The sequence below is a fragment of the Triticum dicoccoides genome, chromosome 5B, assembly GCF_002162155.2.
Source record: "Triticum dicoccoides isolate Atlit2015 ecotype Zavitan chromosome 5B, WEW_v2.0, whole genome shotgun sequence".
Classification (NCBI taxonomy): domain Eukaryota; kingdom Viridiplantae; phylum Streptophyta; class Magnoliopsida; order Poales; family Poaceae; genus Triticum; species Triticum dicoccoides.
The window spans coordinates 70,468,822-70,487,752 of NC_041389.1; positions in this window are offsets into that span (position 1 = coordinate 70,468,822).

Sequence of the window (18,931 nt, forward strand, 5' to 3'; positions counted from 1 at the left end):
CCTCGAGTTGAAATCTACAATGAAGCAGAAGCTGAACAAGCGCGGCAGGACGCAGTCGACCTTTTAGAGGAAGAAAGGGAGATGGCTCTGATCCGGTCGACCATCTACCAACAAGATCTGCGGCGTTTCCACGCCCGAAATGTGAGAGGTCGAGCCTTCCAGGAAGGGGATTTGGTTCTCCGAGTGGATCAGCACAAACCACACAAGCTTGCTCCTTCTTGGGAAGGCCCCTTCATCGTCACCAAGGTTCTCCACAACGGGGCGTACCGTCTTTACAACGTCGAGCATAATATCGACGAACCCCGAGCTTGGAACGCGGAGCTACTCCGCCCGTTTTACACTTAAGCTTTATCACTCGGATGAGTTGCAATAAAGTACTTCTGTAGTTCATGGACCTCAAAATAATAAGTGTCATAGTTCCTCCATAATATCTGTCACTTTTTATTTTTTGTCCAATGAAATTCCCCTCAGTGGGTGACTTAGCGGCGAATCCGTTTCGCCTAAGTTTGTAAAAATCCTACCGAGTGGTGAGCCAGACTCCCACTCGGAGGCTTAGCCGCGAATCCGTTTCGCCTAAGTTATCAAAATCCTACCGAGTGGTGAGTCAGACTCCCACTCGGAGGCTTAGCTGCGAATCCGTTTCGCCTAAGTTATCAAAATCCTACCGAGTGGTAAGCCAGCCTTCCACTCGGAGGCTTAGCTGCAGCCTCGTGCTCGCCTAAGTTATAAAAATCCTACCGAGTGAAGAGCAACCCTCTCACTCGGGGGCTTAGCTGCAGCCCAAGCACTCGCCTAAGTTGTGAAAATCTTACCGAGTGAAGAGAAATCCTCTCACTCGGAGGCTTAGCTGCAGCCTCGTGCTCGCCTAAGTTATAAAAATCCTACCGAGTGAAGAGCAACCCTCTCACTCGGGGGCTTAGCTGCAGTCCAAGCACTCGCCTAAGTTATAAAAATCCTACCGAGTGGTGAGCAATCCTCTCACTCGGAGGCTTAGCTGCAGCCTCGCACTCGCCTAAGTTGTAAAAATCCTACCGAGTAGAGAGCAACCCTCTCACTCGGAGGCTTAGCTGCAGCCCTATGCTCGCCTAAGTTATAAAAGTCCTATCGAGTGGTAAGCCTGACTTCCACTCGGAGGCTTAGCTGCGGCCCAGTGCTCGCCTAAGTGGACCGCAGGATAAGTCGATTGCAATAAAGGCACCTTGCTTTGAACCTGCAAAAGACATTTCGAGCCGAAGGCAATCGTATTCAAGCACCAAATCCAAGTTTGAATCGGCATCTAAAGGAACCGAAAGTGCTCAGGCATCAAGCCCGTTAAGGTTTGTCGATTACAATTCCACTCGGCATACCGAGGCAAATTTAAAAGTATCAAGCCAGAAGAAGTTTTTTACCCCTCCTGTGGAGGGCTGGAAGGTGCAACAAATTCATCAAGGTCAATCCCGTCGGCGATCCGAGTGGCAGCTGCAAGGAAAGTTTCCATAAAGGACCTGAAGTCGTGCTTCTTGGTATTGGCCACCCGAAGGGCCGCCAGCTTCTCTTCTCGCGCATCTTTGCAGTGGACTCGGGCCAGACACAGAGCGACATCTGCACCACACCGAGCCGAGGACTTCTTCCACTCCTGCACTCGACCAGGGATCGTGTTCAAGCGGGCCATCAGCGACTCAAGGTCATTCTGAAGTGTCTCCTCAGGCCAGAGCGTCGAGTCGATGCGAGATGTGGCGGCCTTCAGCCTTGCGAGATAGTCCACGACAGCTGCAACACGAGACTCCAGTCGGAAAACATCCATGGCAACTTCGTCGTTCACCGGAGAATTGACGGGGTCGAGGTTTGGCTCCAGTCGGCTGGTTTCTTCTTCAAAGTTTTGACAAAATTCTGCAAGGATGATCACTAAGTCAAGGGGATAGTCGAATGGAAAAAGCCACAATTGGAAATATTTGCCAAACATGGAGGTTTACCTTCAAGCATAAGAAACAGCTTCTTGGCAAGGCCACTCAGGAAAGCCTCCAGTTCAGTTTTCTTCTCAGTCAATTTGCTGACTTGGTCGGTCAGGGCAGCTTTATCAGTTTTCAGTCGACTGACCTCCTTGTTGGCAATCCCAAGAGCAGCTTTTAGATTGGTATTGTCTTGTTCGAGCTTGGTGACTGAAGCTAACTTCTCGTCAGCAAGCTTGATCTTCTCAGCTAGCTCAAGGTCTTTCTTCTGCTGGGCCTCCCTTACCTTACCTGCAAGTTACAGCAAGATCAGATTTTGAAACAAGCAAAAGGAAAAGCAGTCGTCAAGGTCTCACCAAACATACCTTCGGTCTCCTCCTTTGCCTTTGTCAGCTTCTCCTGAACCAGCTTCAAGCTCAGCTCGACTGGAGTATGTTTTTGTTCCAGCTCTGAGTAGCGAGCCACAAGATCACAGGAGTTCTGCGAAGAACCAATCGACTAAATGTCAAATATAATTCACTTCCGAGTGAAAAAGGGAAAAACACACGTTTCTAAGACTACAGCCAAATACAAGCATTCGACCGTAGTCTCGGGGACTACACCCAGTGGGTGCACTCAGCGTGCCGCCACTAATCCCGATGAAGACAAAGTCGACCAGTCGACCTCAAAAAAAAAAGAGAGATGCATTCTCTAAGACTGTGATCAACTGCAAGCAGTCGACCACAGTCTCGGGGACTACACCCAGTGGGTGCACTCAGCGTGCCCCCCACCGGTTTGTGAAATCCAGTCGACCAGTCGACTGACAGAAAGATTGACATCATAAAGCCTAAGGCCGACTGCCAGCAGTCGACCTTAGCCTTGGGGACTACACCCAGCGGGTGCACTCAGCGTGCCCCCGCTAACACGGAGTTTATTCGACACACCCAGTGGGTGACTACTATGAATTCCGGAAAAGAAAAGTTTTTGGTAGCATATCCAACAGAACAAACAGCGGTCGACTGACCTGGACATTGCTTTGGAGGGCAGAACTGGCGTCATAAGCTGCCTGGCTCGCGTCCCGGATGGTCTTCAGCTGCTCCATCATGAGTCCCGCCTGGCGTATTGCCTCCTTCGCTGCGCCAGCTTGGTCCTCTGGGACGTGGTGCGTCGTGAAGAGAGAGGGCTGCTGGGCACTCGTCAGTGGATTTGCGAAGGACACCGTGTGTCGAGTGGTGTTCTCTTCCTCCATAGTCAGAATCTCAGGCGCCGTCACATCCTGAAGCGCCTTACTGGCGGACGCTTTCCGACTCCTCCTGCGTGCCAGTGGTTCTTCATCCTCGTCATCGTCAGGGAGATTGATAACAGTGTTGGGTGGAGCTGCGGAGAAGAATCAGGATCAGAGATCACGAGTCAGACGACTAAGAACGGTGTTAAGAATACAGTACCTAGGTTCGAAGTTGCTGCATCCTCCATCTCGTGGTCATCAGCCCGGGCCGAGGTCTCAGAAGTAGCAGCACTGCAACTCCAAAGGATCAGTCGACTAACTTCAGCGTCGACCAGAGATAAAGTTCACACAAAATGAGAAGACTCAAACGACACAATTACCCTGATATGGTGGGGATGGACACCTTCATCTTCGGCAGGAGCTTGGTCGGCTTTGGCGGAGCCCCCCTAGGCTGCTTCGGCGCCTTTTCAGTCGGCGCTGGAGAAGTGGTCCTAGGGCGCTTGGTCGACTACGTCACAACCCCCTTGCCACGTTCAGTCGAAGGGTCGTGGACGAGCTTCAACCGCCTTTCCGAGCGCGGTGGCACGACCTCCTCCTCTTCCTCCTCGTCTTCGGCGTCATCATCATCGCCGTCGTCATCATCATCATCGTCGTCGTCCCCTGCAACGTCCGAGTCCCATTCCTCCTCGTCCTGGCTCTCGCCCCCACTCGCCTCACCCTCCTCAGTCGGAGTTTGTGCCCCATTGGGCATCGAGTACAGTTCGGTGAGGGTCTAGCAGATGTCAAGACAATGATCAGTCGACCAATCGGCAGAGTAGACAGAGATGAATGCGACAAGAATGCGGTGGAGAGCAGGGCAAGTGTACCTTATTTGGATCACTGTTGTGGTCGAGTGGAGGAATCCTTCTGGCTCCGCATTGGTTGTCCTTGTTTCCGGTGACGGCTGCCATCCATCTTTCCAGAGTGACATCGTCGACTGCTTCTGGATGGACTCTAGTCTCGTCTTCGGTCCCACAGTACAACCACATGCAGTGGCTCCGGAACTGGAGAGGCTGGATGCGACGCCTGAGGAAAACCTCCAGGAGGTCCATGCCCGTCACTCCCTCCCGAACCAACTGCACCACGCGCTCCATCAACATCTTCACGTCAGCTTTCTCCTCCGGAATCAGCTTTAGAGGGGAAGGCTTGCTCACTCGGTCCATGGTGAACGGAGGGAGTCCACTCGACTGCCCTGGCGTCGACTGGACCTGACAGTAGAACCAAGTCGACTGCCAGCCTCTGACGGACTCGGGAAAGGTCATGGGCGGGAAAGTGCTCTTATTCCTCACCTGAATCCCCAGGCCTCCGCACATTTGGACGACTCGGGTTCTCTCATCACCTGGGCTCGCCTTCTTCACGGACTGAGATCGACACGTGAATATATGTTTGAACAAACCCCAGTGCGGTCGACAGCCCAAGAAACCCTCACACATGGACACGAACGCGGCAAGATAGGCAATGGAGTTTGGGGTAAAGTGGTGGAGCTGCGCTCCGAAGAAGTTCAAAAAGCCACGAAAGAAAACACTCGGCGGCAAGGAAAACCCACGATCCACATGGGTGGCCAAAAGCACACACTCACCCTCTTCTGGCTGAGGCTGCCACTCCTTCCCCGGAAGCCTCGCAGCTCCGTGGGGGATCAAGCCCTCGTTGGCCATGTCGAGAATGTCATTCTCAGTGATGGTCGACTGGATCCAGTCTCCTTGGACCCAGCCTTTCAGCAGGCGGGATCTGGACGAGGACCCTCCGCGGCTGGTGGATCTCCCCTTCGCCTTCTCCGACGCCGACGCCTTCTTTGCACGCTCCAGCACCGCCGTCTTCTCCTTGGCCATGGTCGCCGGCGAGATGCGCGAAGGGAAGTGGTGCGGGGGCGGGAGCGAGCATGCTGAGCAGGGAGGAAGGAAGCAGAGAGAGGGGGAGAATGCTAAGGCGCAGCACAGAAATCCTCGCCGGGCACATTTATAAGGTCCCTTCCGAGTGGATGATAGGTGGGCCCGGTCGATCTAATCATATCTGGAACAGTTATGCAGACGGGATACGTGGCGAAAAAGGCGGCGCGGAGATCGAGGCGTCCATGCCCCGTCCCATCCGAACGCCGCGGTCCGCCCCGCTTCGCGCGCGCCCCCAAATTTCGCATCCCGCGGAATCCGCGAGCAACAAATCAGTTTGTCAGGCGCGGTGTTTCCGGCGATCCGTCGCTCGGAGATCGTCGAAACCTGAAAGATCACTCGACGCAAAAACAGAATGGATCAAGTCAACTGAAAGCAAGTTGTTTCCTATCAACGAAGGGATTCTTTGGTCCAGAACAGCGAACAACCGGAGCGCAAAGGTTAATCGGAAACGACATCAACTCCTTCTTCACTCGAAGCCTCAATCCATTCGGGGGCTAATGATGGGGTTATGTACCTAGGATAGGGTCATGGACCTGATCCAAGTAACTTACCCCAAGACATCCTTAGAAGAGGTTGCCTTCCAGTCGACCAACGAAGATTCACTCGACTGGCCTGAAGGACTCGAGCACGAAGACTCACTCGACCACCAGGAGGTCAAGAGGCACTCTGCACTGCAACGGCCTGTAATCAAGTAGACTTTATGATAGTAAAGGCCTTTATGTGGGGCGTTACCAGTAACGCCCCAGACTTAACTCACCTTAAACCCTCTCCTACGTGGGCTGGCTGGGGTCCTGGCGCACTCTATATAAGCCACCCCCCTCCACAGGCAGAAGGGTTCGGCACCTTGTAGTTCATACACTCATAATCCACTCGACCGCCTCCGGGCTCCGAGACGTAGGGCTGTTACTTCTTCCGAGAAGGGCCTGAACTCGTACATCCTTTGTGCTTACAACCTCTCCATAGCTAGGACCTTGCCTCTCCATACCTACCCCCACTCTACTGTCAGGCTTAGAACCACGAAATCTGTCATCTTGCTGTCGAGGCGCGTATGACCCACTCCTCGGGGGAGGGGTTGGCACTCGACACCGATCATCACGATCGAACCGGTGGTCATATTGCTCATTCCTTCTGTACTGATCATGCCGGTCTCCACGTCCCTCACGCCTCGGGGGCGATCTCGGGCTGTGAGCCGACTGAACTGTATCTGCTGCAATGGAGCAACTATGGATCCTATTCCGCGACTGAGAAACAGCGGAATTCTACTTCCCTGCTGCCCGGAGCAACGCTCTGATTTGCATCAAGCCTCTGCCAGCCTCCGACTGGGAGGGCTGAATCGATTCTGCTATACGGGCCGTAGCTTCCAAATTTTGAACTGGAGTTCGATATACCTGCGTAGGCGGGGAGAGTTGACGTCGACTAGACTCTGGAGCCCGTTGACGCGCTCGCTCGTCGAGTGCTCGTTGGAGGTTCTCCAGTCGAGTGCGCTCGGCCAAGTTAGCCAAGCGTGCGTCCTCCAAGGCCCGGGCCTCGGGGGTTTCTCCAACGATAGGAGTGTGGAGGGCATCCATGTTTCGGCGGCGAAACTCCTCTCGCTGCAAAGACGTGAGAGGTTCGGGGAGATACTTTTCGTGGGGACGTGAAGGGTCACCCCAGCTGCGGCTCCATCACCGCGGGGGAAACCGGGGGGACTGCACGACCCATCGATCGCCAGAACCTCCGCTGCCGGGTCGCTGCTGCCGCACTCGGATGCGGTCTCTACGGAGCCAGTCGATAGATTGAACAGGCCGTAGAGGGACTCGTCGGGCTCGATCGCCGCAACTTGTGGGGTGGCCGATTGGCGGGCCACCGCATGCCTCACCCACCTCTGAAGCCTCGACCGACCGGAGCGCTTGCGCCGTCGAGAGACAGGGCGGGGAGGTGCCATAGGAGCTGACCGATACTGGGTCGACGGCTGACGCAGGAGGACACCACGGACGCATGCGCGAAAGTGCGTCGCCTCGCGGACGGGGAGCGCGTCGATGTCGAGTGGGGCCTCCTGAAGCCAAGCGGAATCGTCAGCGATGAACGTGAGCGCGCCGAGACGGATCTCGCGGCCCTCCACCAAAGCTCCGCCTGAAACCATGATCAAAGGGATCGGAAAAATCGCAACTTCACCAACTAGGCGCTAAGACTCCTGGCCCCAAGGTGGGCGCCAACTGTCGTGGTTCTAACTCTGACAGTGATGTAGGGGGGTGTGTATGGAGAGGCTAGATCTTAGCTATGGAGAAGTTGTAAGCACACGAGGAATATGAGTTCAGGCCCTTCTCGGTGGAAGTAACAGCCCTACGTCTCGGTGCCCGGAGGCGGTCGACTAGATTACGTGTGTATGAATAACAGGGGTGCGAACCCTTGATACTGAGGAGGGGGTTGGCTTATATAGAGTTTGCCAGGCCCCTCCAGCCCTCAGTAATGCAGGGTTTAAAGTACTTTAAGACTGGGGGTTACTGGTAATGCCCCTAATAAAGTGCTATGATGACCCTAAAAGCTACTTAATGACCAACCGTTTACGTGTGGACTGACTTTAGATCTCCTAGCAGTCGAGTGGTTGGCTTCGAGGTCGAGTGACGGCTCTATAGTCGAGTGTCTTGAATCAGTCGAGTGAGATACCTCCAAGTCGATTCAAAGGTAACTTCTTCTAGGGATGTCCTTGGGTAGGGCACTTAGGACAGGTCCATGCCCCTACCCTAGGTACATAGCTTAATCAAGTGGCGCTGGTCTTGGAAGTACTCCCTCCGTTCCATAATGTAGTGCCTATAGATTTTTTGAGAAGTCAAACTTTGCAAACTTTGACCAAGTTTATAGAGAAAAATATTTATATCTACAATAGCAAAAATATATAATGTGAAACTACATCTTATGATGAATCTAGTGATATATGTTTTGCACTCTAGATGTAAATATTTCAAACTTTGACCAAGTTTATAGAGAAAAATATTTATATCTACAATAGCAAAAATATATAATGTGAAACTACATCTTATGATGAATCTAGTGATATATGTTTCGCACTCTAGATGTAAATATTTTTCTCCACAAACTTGGTCAAAGTTTGTAAGATTTGACTTTTTAAAAAAATCTATAGGCACTACATTATGGAACGGAGGGAGTATTTTTTTGTTGTTTCGCGTATTTTGGGTCAAAGTTTGACCACGTACTGTATTTGACAAGTAAAATGTGAATGCATGTCACCAAAAATTGTATCGTTTGGTTCGTATCTGAATGTACTTTCAAATTATACTCCCTCCATTTTTGTATACAAGGCCACAAACTCATATTACAGGTACCAAGGTAAAAATCAATGCTATGTTTAAGTCAATGTTGCAAGCTAGCTTGTCACCTTGATTGTCGTGTTAATTAATGTGGTTTTTCTCTCCCAAGCACAACAAGCCAACACTCTTACTCCTCATTGGTTGATTAACGTTGGGAATGCAAGCTAACCTTCTCACTCCCGCATGCACACAAGGGATATTAATGTCCTCGGGTGCTAGTCAGAGCGCGCCGGCCCTCTCGTCCAATCCTAAATCGCTACCGCACACTCCTCTCCCTCTTCTCCATTGCAAATCCACCTCCTCTGCTCTCCATCATCTCCATTCCAAAACCACCGTCTCGCCTCTCCCTCTTCTCTATTGCAAGACCACCGTCTCTCCTCTGTTTTCTAGACGCTTTGCTCCATGGCGCGGGCGCAATCCATGGATACAAAATTAGTATACTGTATACTATTTAAAAGTCGAGGGCATGGCTTTTCCTACGCAGTAGGCGGCGGGGCAGTTCCGCCTAGTCGGTTCGACAGAGACGCGAGAAGACGAGGGAGTAGGCTACTGCAAACGTAGGGCTGTGTGATTTGACAGCGAGTTACTGCTGGACAGGTGGGGCCCCATGATTTGACTTGCCATTATCATTTTAACTGCGGCGCTACGACCGGCGTGAGTCTCCTAGATTCCTGACCACCTCCATACAGGTGCCTCTCCCAATGCTCCACCATGTAGTAGAGGCTGGCTCTTGCATGAGAGCCCACTTCTCCACTTTTTCCTTGCCTCTATTTCCTCCACATATGCAAAAATGCCATGTAAAGCGCACTATTGTACTTACTTTTACTTGCTCCTACAGGTGCTTAAGCTTGCCACATAGGCATAAAGTCTGATGTGGCAAGTTAATCAAGAAGAGAGAGACTAGTTTGGTGACCCAAGGAAGAAACGGTGCTAAGCGCGTGTACCTAGGTGAAAAGACAATTTTGAGTCTATAGCTAATTAAATGAAGCAAACTTAGCAACACCATTTCATTGGAAGAGGTCACTCCTTGGCAAATGCAATAAATACACGCGCTTAGCACCGTTTCTTCCTTGAGTACGAAGAAAGAGATAGAGAAGAGTAAAAAGATACACTTATAGCCAACCTTGTTGTAGTATGAGTGACTAAGTGATGACTATGTATGACATGCCAACATCAGATAGCCTAACGCATCGTGTTAAATCTCCAAGGGCGCGATCGCGCGAGCGACGCGACGGTCATGGTAGGCGCGACCATGATACGGGCTGCTGGCAGCCCTTGGATCTGAGATCAAACGGTCGCATGCTAAGTTGCTGAAAATTTGCAGAAAAACCCTCCAGGATAGGATATTCACCCATAGGTCTAGAATCACGCCATGCAACCGTTCGATCTCAGATCCAAGGGCTCTTGGAAGCCCGTATCATGGGAAGGAAAGCCACTGCCCTGTCGTTCGCATGCTGGCAGTTCGCTCCTACTCGTCCCCGCACGTCCTTCAATACTACGGCGGTTCGCTCCTAGTCGTCCCGTCCATTCACATTATGGCAGTTCCACTAATCCTAACTCTCCTCCCAAATCCATGGCGTCCCAAATCTCCACGATCAGCGGTGAGTAGAAGGTTAGAACCGTCAACGACGATGAGTTCGACGTCATCTACACCCGTTCTTCCGCGACGGTGAAAGGATGCCTTTCTCGCCTCAGACGCATGTACGAACACTCAGATGATGAGTGGGTCGCTGGGGTAGATGTTGAGTACACCACAGTCCTGGGATGAGAGAAGGATCTAAAGGACGAATAGAGGAAGAAGCCCGCCATGATCCAGGTTTACGTACATAACGTTTGCTTGGTCTACCAAATATGCCATGCCGACGTTGAGTGCCAGGATTTTAAGAACTTCCTCGAGAGCAACATAGTCAAATTCGTTACTTTAGACTTTGGTAACGACAAAGAAGTCCTGCGTCGGATAGGCCTCGTTGTAGGCAACACCTTCGACCTCCAGAAGAATCGGCTGGTGTCCTCTCGTCAGCCATCAATGCTGACCCTAGCAGGAGCCATGGTTCATCCTTCGTATGGTAAACTAGAGAAACCTCATTACACGTTTCATCGTCATGCATGGCAGCGGAATGTACTAGATATAGACCACATCCACTATGCTGCAATGGATGGCTACCTTTGCTTCAATATCTACAAGGGTTGGATGAAGAGCAACAACCAAGTGTGCGGTTCAAGCAAAGAAGTATCGGCCAAGAGGAAGAGGTACAAGGACGAAGTCGACGACATGGACGAGGACTCCGAGTAAGGTGGCAGTGTCGTTACTCATGGTGGTTCTAATGCAGTGTCTACCGGAATAGTTGCAAAGTTTAATTTCAGGTGTGCTTAATTTAATTTGAGGGGTGTGTTGTGCTGAGCCCCCAACAGAACTATGTTATGTTCTTCTCGTTACTTTAACTCTTCAGTACGTACATACTAGTATTTCTTACATTTCATCTTTTAGTTGGTATAGTACTACCACTCGTTTCTTCACATTATATACGTATAATATAATGGCCAACATCATATAGCCAACAGTTTAGTTGTCAAAGAATTTCAGGGTGCTTAGTTTTGTCAAAGAATTCCAGGATGCTTAGAGGGTGCTTGGATCCATGGGACTTATTTTAGTCTGACTAAAAATAGTCTTTTTAAGAGGCTAAAGTTCCAAGCACCCCTGACTAAAGAGGGGCTAAAACTAGTCTTGAGACTAATTTTTTTTAGTCAGGGGTACCCCTACTAAAATGTGGATTAGTCCTCTCTCTACTCATTTAACTCCTCTCCTTTAACACATGCAAGTTCTGGATTGGAGGGTTTGGAGGATAATAAATGCTCATTAACTTGATTTTAGCCTTTTTAGTATTTGGATCCAAGCATGGGTGAGGCTAGCATGTTTTAGTCCCACTACTTTTAGTCATGGGACTAAAACGTATCCAAGCACCCTCTTAGTTTTATTTGAGGGGTGGGTTGTGCTGGACACCATTATTGTGACTAGCCTTTTTAATAGTACTATATGCATAATTTGGCGACGAGCGCTCTCTATATGTACCACTTTTTTTTAATTTCAAGTTTTGCTCCATGGCGCAATCCATCGATACTACTGCTGTACAAAAGTATACATTTTTAAAAGGCTAGAGGGGCGGGGCAGTCTAGCTTGGTCGGTTTCACGAGAGGCGAGGGCCTTTGTGATTTGACGGCTCATTACTGCTGGAAGGCGGGGCCTTGTGATTTGACTGCTCGTATAAATGCGCCGACGACCTGATCAATGAGGAGCAAAGAACCGTGCGGTATACTCAAGTTTTCCACTGGAGTAGTACTGCGATGGAGGAGCACGAAACACGGTAGCCCAGTGCCATATGGCGATAAAAATGATCTGATTTGCTAGTCATCTCATTGTTAGCATTGTTCTATTCATTCCCTCAAAAAACATTGTTCTATTCATTCCTCACAGAGAACATGACACGTGCGGCGAAACACCCGAAGCAAAAGATGAAACACAGGAGCAAAAGAAGAAGGAATATTATCACCCCAAATGATCTAATTCACCGCGGAGTCGTAACTGCTTCTTCATCGCCTCCACGACCTCCATCTCCTTGCGCGTCTCCTCCGCCATCTTCATCATTGTGTCCATGACGCGGCATTTCTCGACGCGAGCCTTCATCATCTGTTCCACGGGCATATTACGTACCTTGACAGCATCCGGGTGCTCGATGCGGAGCTTCGCCAACTCTTCCTTCTGTTCCATGGCGAGGGCCTGCAGCATCTTCATCGAGGAACTACTATTCTCATGCAGCTTCTTCCAGCCGGCGTTCTTCTCCTTCAACAAGTCGATCTTGTGGCAGAGCTTCACATTGTCCTCCCGAAGTCGCAGGATTTCGCCGGTCGCCTTCTTCTCCAAGGCAATGCTCTTCTTCAGCAGCATCACCAAGCCGGCGGTCAACTCCCCCTGCTGATTGAGCTCTACGGGCATGTCGTCAAGGCTCTCCTTCAGCAACTCCATCAAGCCTTGGATGAACTCCTTCTGCTTATTGAGCTCATCGGGCATGCCGTCGAGGGATAACGACTCCAGCTCCGCCGGCTCGGCATGTTCGCCTCTGCGGCTAGGGCGCTCCTAGGAGCCATCGCCTGCCCGTGAGAGATCTTTCAAGGTCTCTGCGTGGCGGCGAGCGCTCTCTTTTTTTCCGCAGCCTTGGTTGCCGCTCCCTTGTTACGAGTAGTTCTCGACCTAGAGCTCTACCCATCGGCCATGGCAACGACGGACGAAGAAGAAGCACTTATGAGGAGGAAAGGTAGAGTGATTTTCGGTTAGGTAGTTCCCATTTTTATAACCTAAGTACTAGCACTAGTACTAATACCTTCAGAGTGGGAACACATTCAGGTTTGGTACGTACTACTAGTATGTGTGAGCAGGCTTTCGAATGTGATGGGAACAAGGTAAAGATTAATTGATGGTTTTGGTTTCGAGGCCCGAAACGGCTCCCGATGAGTTTAGCGGAACATAAATTTCATGTACTACACTGCTCAAATGCGTAAATATTACTATGTTACTATCAAAAATTGGCACAAAAAACGAAGAAGACCAATGGAAGTACTACTAGCAACCCACGATTTAACTACTCGCATGCGCGCAGTGGAGTAATAATGTCTTTCTTCCGCCCTCACGTCCACTCAATTTGCATGCGCTGTATTAATTAACCATCAATGAAGTGAACGACTTTACACGCATCAAATTATCACATGGGGTGGATCTTGGTACAAAATTGCGTTCGCCCGTGTACCCGCGTGTGCGTACGAGGCATGAGTGCATGCATGGCGTGCGTGCACATCTTCGCTTCGTGCATGTACCGCCAGTATGGCTCAGGGAGGACGAGTACATTCTTCTAGAACCAGCAGCACGTCACTGTGATCAATCCACACAAGGAGGTCGCGACAACGCCTACACATGTACCACGTGGCTTCATGAACTGTAAGAGAGACACTGTGTAGCGTGCCATTGGTATTCTACGTGTTTTGCACATACTCGAAGTACTAGTAAGGTACACGTGCATTGCATGCATCAGATTTTGCAACCAAATTATGAATAAATACCACACTATAGCATGTAAGCTCTGAGTCATATATGCCTGATGTAGCCCTTAATTTAATTCTTATAGTTCATCTCATTCAAAATAATTTAGTTTTTATAAAAAATCTAAGAACGCGGGAATAGGAAAAACATGGGATTATAGTGGAATGTCGTCTTGAATCCTACAAGATTGTACGAGTGTTTGATTGTGCATAGAAAAAATGCAGAATTCTTTCAAAGAGGTTTGAGTGTATGGGATGTTTCCTATGAAATCTAGTGCAAATGAATCATATGGAAAAATTCCTATGGTTTACAATCCTACGAATCAAACAACCAAGATAGGATCCGTCTCGGCGCACGGCCACAGCAGATCCGTTCGAAGGCCGAGGCGCAGTAATGGCGGGCCCCACCTACGGGCCTGTCCTGTCCCGTCGCGCGCGTGGGCTGGCAGACTGGCCCGGCCACGTGGCGTTCCTCGGCGGGGCCGCAACGGGTGGCGGCCGCGCAGCTTACCGCGCGCGTCGTCTGAATCCCGCCAAGACTTTCAAACTCTTCGAAGAGCCGGACGACCTTCGACAAGTCCGGCTTCCCGTAGTCGGCTTGTTGGAGACGACCCGGAAAGATCGCCTCCCCCTAGTCCGCTCGGACGAAGAAACTGTTGAGGCTCTTCGGCATGTTCCCCTCGACGCCTCACCAGCTTCGGGGACTACTGTCGGAGTAATGGGCCATGGGTAGGCCAACCCGAGACCCAGAACCTTTCAAGACATCGGGGCCGGCTTCGCCCCTCAAAACCCTCAAGATGAAGGGCTGACTCTGGGAGTCGGCCGCAGCAGCACCGACTCCCTGCTCGCGGGCGAGTCCCAGAGGCAGCCGTGGCATAAGCCGATTCCCAGTGGGTGAAGCAGGCTATGGGAGTCGGCCAGTAACTCCAACCACTTTTTGCCTACGGAAAGAAGGACGAGAGCGGGGATGGCCGGAATACGGCCACCCCTACCTTGATTACCTGGGGCAGGCATGGCCACAGTGCGCCGTACCAGAGGAGACTCCTGTCCGGCGCGGCACTGTTGCCATGCTGCCCCTGACGCCCGCCCCAGCGGCGAAACCCTATTCCCACGATGGCCCGCTCGTACGGCCCGGAGACGGCGGGCCCCGCTAGTCAGTGGGGGAACGAGAGACGGCGAGAGCACCTGAAGACGGACCTCGCGGGAGTCGGCCGACACCTCCCGCGGGACCCGCGCACCATTAACCAGATAAGACAGGGAGTGGCGACAGTGAACGCCCGCCAGGCGGCGGCACTGTTGCCACGACCCCACGACCAAGCCAACGTCACCCAAGGCACGGCTACAGTGGTCACGTCAGTCGGCGGGGCCCACCAGCGGTGGGCCCCAGGAGTCGGCGGAGAATACGGCGGCCTGAGAGACATACGGCTGCGACCCGCGCCCAGCCAGATTACCGTTGTACCCCCGGGGGGTAGTCCTATATAAGCCCCCCGGGGCACCCATGCAAAGGGTTCGATTCTTTTAGCACTAGACCAGAAGCAAAGAAGGGAGAGAGCTAGCCTTGCCCTCTCCTACCTCCGGAATACAGCTCGAGGAGCAACTTTGTATAAATATCACGATAGTGATCATGCGGAGACCCCGCAGAGCAGCAGTAGGGGTATTATCTCCTCGGAGAGCCCTGAAGTTGGGTAAGATTCGCCGGCGTGCATGTCTACGCCTCATCCTGTTTCCAGGCACCGGCGACGTTCTACTCGCCCCCACCATGATAAGCCATCCTTTGGCATATGTCGCACCCAACCCCCGACATTAGGCGCCCACCGTGGGGCGAGGTGCACCGTCGTCCGGAGATCTGTTCTGGACGGGAACCCTTTTCCTCCCTGCCGAGCGCAGCCAGCCCGGCACGCCAGAGGGAGTTTGCGTTGACGCACTGCGCGGTGTTGAGACCGCCTGCGCGGCCAGCTGCCTCGCCGATCTTGTCGGCGAGGTTCGCCTCTCCGACGAGCCTGCATGCAACGCAGGCACCGGCGGCCCCGAGGGCCTCCTCGCCTGCCTCCTCGACGAACTCCACATTGCCGGCGAGCCCACCGCTGACCTGGAGTCCGTAGGCTCCACCGACCCGATGTTGGTCGACTCCGACACCGCGTCGCTCGACGCCTTTCCCACCAACGTGGTGGTCTATGACGAGCCGCTCCCTGGCGCGGAGAGCGGCGGAAGCACCGTCGAAGTGCTCGTTATCGGCCATGGCGAGCACTCCGACGGGAGAACTCACGACCCACTCGATGTGGCCATGCAAGACTTGGATGCGCCCATTCCAGAGGACGCCGACGCCGAAACGCTGGAGGCACGCCGCCTCCAGCTCGTTGAAGGCGCGAAGAAGTTGGCAAGCATGAGACGTTTGTCAGAGGCCTACCAGCGCGAACTGGAGCGCGCTGTGGGCGGCTCACCGGCCCCAGTAGGGCCGAGCCGCCTAGGCGCGGTCCGGAAGCACGACGCGGACATCGCCAGCATGTTCGGGGCCAGTCGCCCCATATATGGCACGCCCACCGAGAACATTCGAGCTGCCCAGGTGGCAGCGGATGAGCTGGACAACCTCGAGGGCGAAGAGCACCGACTGATGACGGAGCGAGTCCAGCAACTCCTCGACGCGGCTGGCGTGCAGAACGCGGCCGGTTGCCAAAGTGAGGGGCCGCAACGACAGCACGACGACCCGCCTCCCCGCCGAGACCAAGGCGCGACGTCTCGGACGCCGACTGGCGGCGCCCGCGGAAGAAAAGACAAGGAGCCGGCTGCAAGCCGCAGTCGGACCCACCTCACCATCGAGCGCGATCAAGATGGCCGCCCGAGAGCAGTGGAGCGGCGCGACGACTATGTGCCTCCTCCTCCCCGCAAGGAAAGACGAGTCTCCCCGCCGCCCGTCGAACATCCGACTCTCGGAGGTCGCCTCGGCCGCCGAGAGGGAGTCGGAGAGAATGATGCTCGGCACCGGATCGACCGACTCCACCGGTCCCTGGTGCTAGAAGAAGAAGACGAGTTGGGACCGCCGTGCGTCGGCCCCCGCATCCGAGATGAGCCCTTCCCCAAAGGGTTCACTCTTCCTCGAGATACCCCCAAGTACACCGGCGCTGTGAAGCCGGAGGACTGGCTCGTGGACTACTCCACGACCGTCAGCATAGCGAACGGCAACAAAAGAGTTGCCGTGAAGTATGTACCCCTCATGCTTCAAGGGACTGCCCGGACGTGGCTGAACAGCCTAAGGCCGCGCAGCATCAATTGCTGGGCTGACTTCACCAACGCCTTCGTCCGCAACTTCACGAGCACATACAAGCGACCTCCCAAGCCTCGCTAACTGTCCTCGTGTGTGCAAGGCCCCGACGAATCCACTCGCGATTACCTCACGCGGTGGGCCGAGCTCCGGAACTCCTGCGAGGGCGTGCACGAGGTGCAGGCCATTGAGTACTTCACGGCCGGGTGCAGAGAAGGCACCCTCCTCAAGCACAAGCTTCTCTGCGACGAGCCGGAAACTCTCGACGAGCTGCTGATCATAGCAGACAAGTACGCCACTGCCGACTCGTCCATGAAGACGGAGATTCGAGTTGGTGCGACTGGCAAGGCGGCCCCTCTGGCCCCCAAGACTCCGACTGGCGACGCCAGTCGACGGCAGCAACAAAACGACCAAAAGCGCAAGGCCCAGCAGCCGACTTCCAGCAGTCGGCAAGTCGCCACGGTCGAAGATCAACAACCGGAGGGGCAGCCTCCGACTAAGCGCCAGAAGGGCGGCAAGTCCAACTGGTTGCCGGCTTTCTCCTACGAGCAGACTCTAGATGGTCCCTGCAAGTTCCACAACGGCGCGAAGCCGTCGAACCACACCACCAGAAAATGCCACTGGCTCACCAAGATCACCAAGGGAGAAGGCCTGCTGCCTCCTCCACCTGCTGGGCAGCCGCCTCCGCCTCCGCCCCAGTAGCCGGCTGCCAGGCCAGTCGGCGCAGTGCAAGACGAGTAGCCAGAAGAGCATGGAGCCTACATGGTGTTCACCAGCGTGGTAGATGACAGGCGCAGCAGGCGGCAGCAGCAGCAAGAAGTCAACGCAGTAGTATCAGAAACTCCGGAGTTCATGCATTGGTCCGAGAAACCTATCAGTTGGACCAGAGCTGATGCCAAACCCAGGTTCCTATGCCTTGGTCCTGGAGGCCACCTTCGCCACTGATAGGTGGGCAGCTCGCTTCTCGCGACTTCTGATAGATGGAGGTAGCAGTATCAACATCCTGTACAAGGATACAATGGAGAATCTTGGAATCAAGCAAAGACAGCTCTAGAGCAGCCAGACTGTATTCCATGGGATTGTCCCTGGCCTTTCCTGTTCTCCGATTGGCAAGATTCTGATAGACGTCCTCTTTGGATATAAGGAGCATTTCCGCTGAGAGCCGGTCTGGTTTGAGGTGGTGGACCTTGAAAGCCCGTACCATGCGTTGCTTGGCCGACTTGCTTTGGCCAAGTTCATGGCGGTCCCCCACTACGCCTACCTCAAGATGAAGATGCCAAGTACCAAGGGAATTCTGACTGTGGCCGGCGACTACAGGAAGTCGTCCGCTTGCGCTGCCGAGAGCAGTCGGTTGGCCGAGTCCCTGGTTATTGCAGCAGAGGAGCGGCTTCTGGATCGGGTTGTGGCGATGGCCGGCAAGCAGCCCGAGATGTCCCCCAACCCCAAGGAGTCGGAAGCTGAGGGCTTGTTCAAGCCAGCAAAGGAAACAAAGAAGATACCCTTGGACCCGGAGCACCCGGAGAGGTTCGCTGTCACAGGTGCAAACCTTGACAGCAAATAGGAAGGCGAGCTCGTCGATTTCCTCCGTGAGAATCGGGACATCTTCGCATGGTCTCCCAAAGACATGTCGGGTGTACCGACGGAATTCGCCGAGCACAAGTTGCATGTCCGGTCCGATGTGAAGCCCGTCAGGCAGCCCTTGCGCTGCCTGTCAGAAGAGAAAAGAAGAGTTGTTGGTGAAGAGATAGCGCGGCTCCTTGCAGCCGGCTTTATCATGGAAGTGTTTTTCCCAGAGTGGCTAGCAAACCCGGTTTTGGTGCTGAAGAAGAACAAGCAGTGGCGAATGTGCATTGACTACACGAGCCTTAACAAGGCTTGCCCCAAGGACCCGTTTGCTTTGCCAAGGATCGATCAGGTGATAGACTCCACAGCCGGATGCGAGATGTTGAGCTTCTTAGATGCCTATTCAGGATATCACCAGATCAAACTGAACCCGACAGACAGATTAAAGACCGCCTTCATCATGCCGTTTGGGGCCTTCTGCTACCTGACCATGACGTTCGGCTTAAGGAACGCCGGCGCCACCTTTCAGCGTTGCATGCAGAAGTGCCTCCTCAAGCAACTCGGCCGAAATGCCCACGTTTACGTGGATGATGTGGTGGTGAAGACGGAAAAGCGTGGAACTCTGATGGAAGACTTGAAGGAGACCTTTGAGA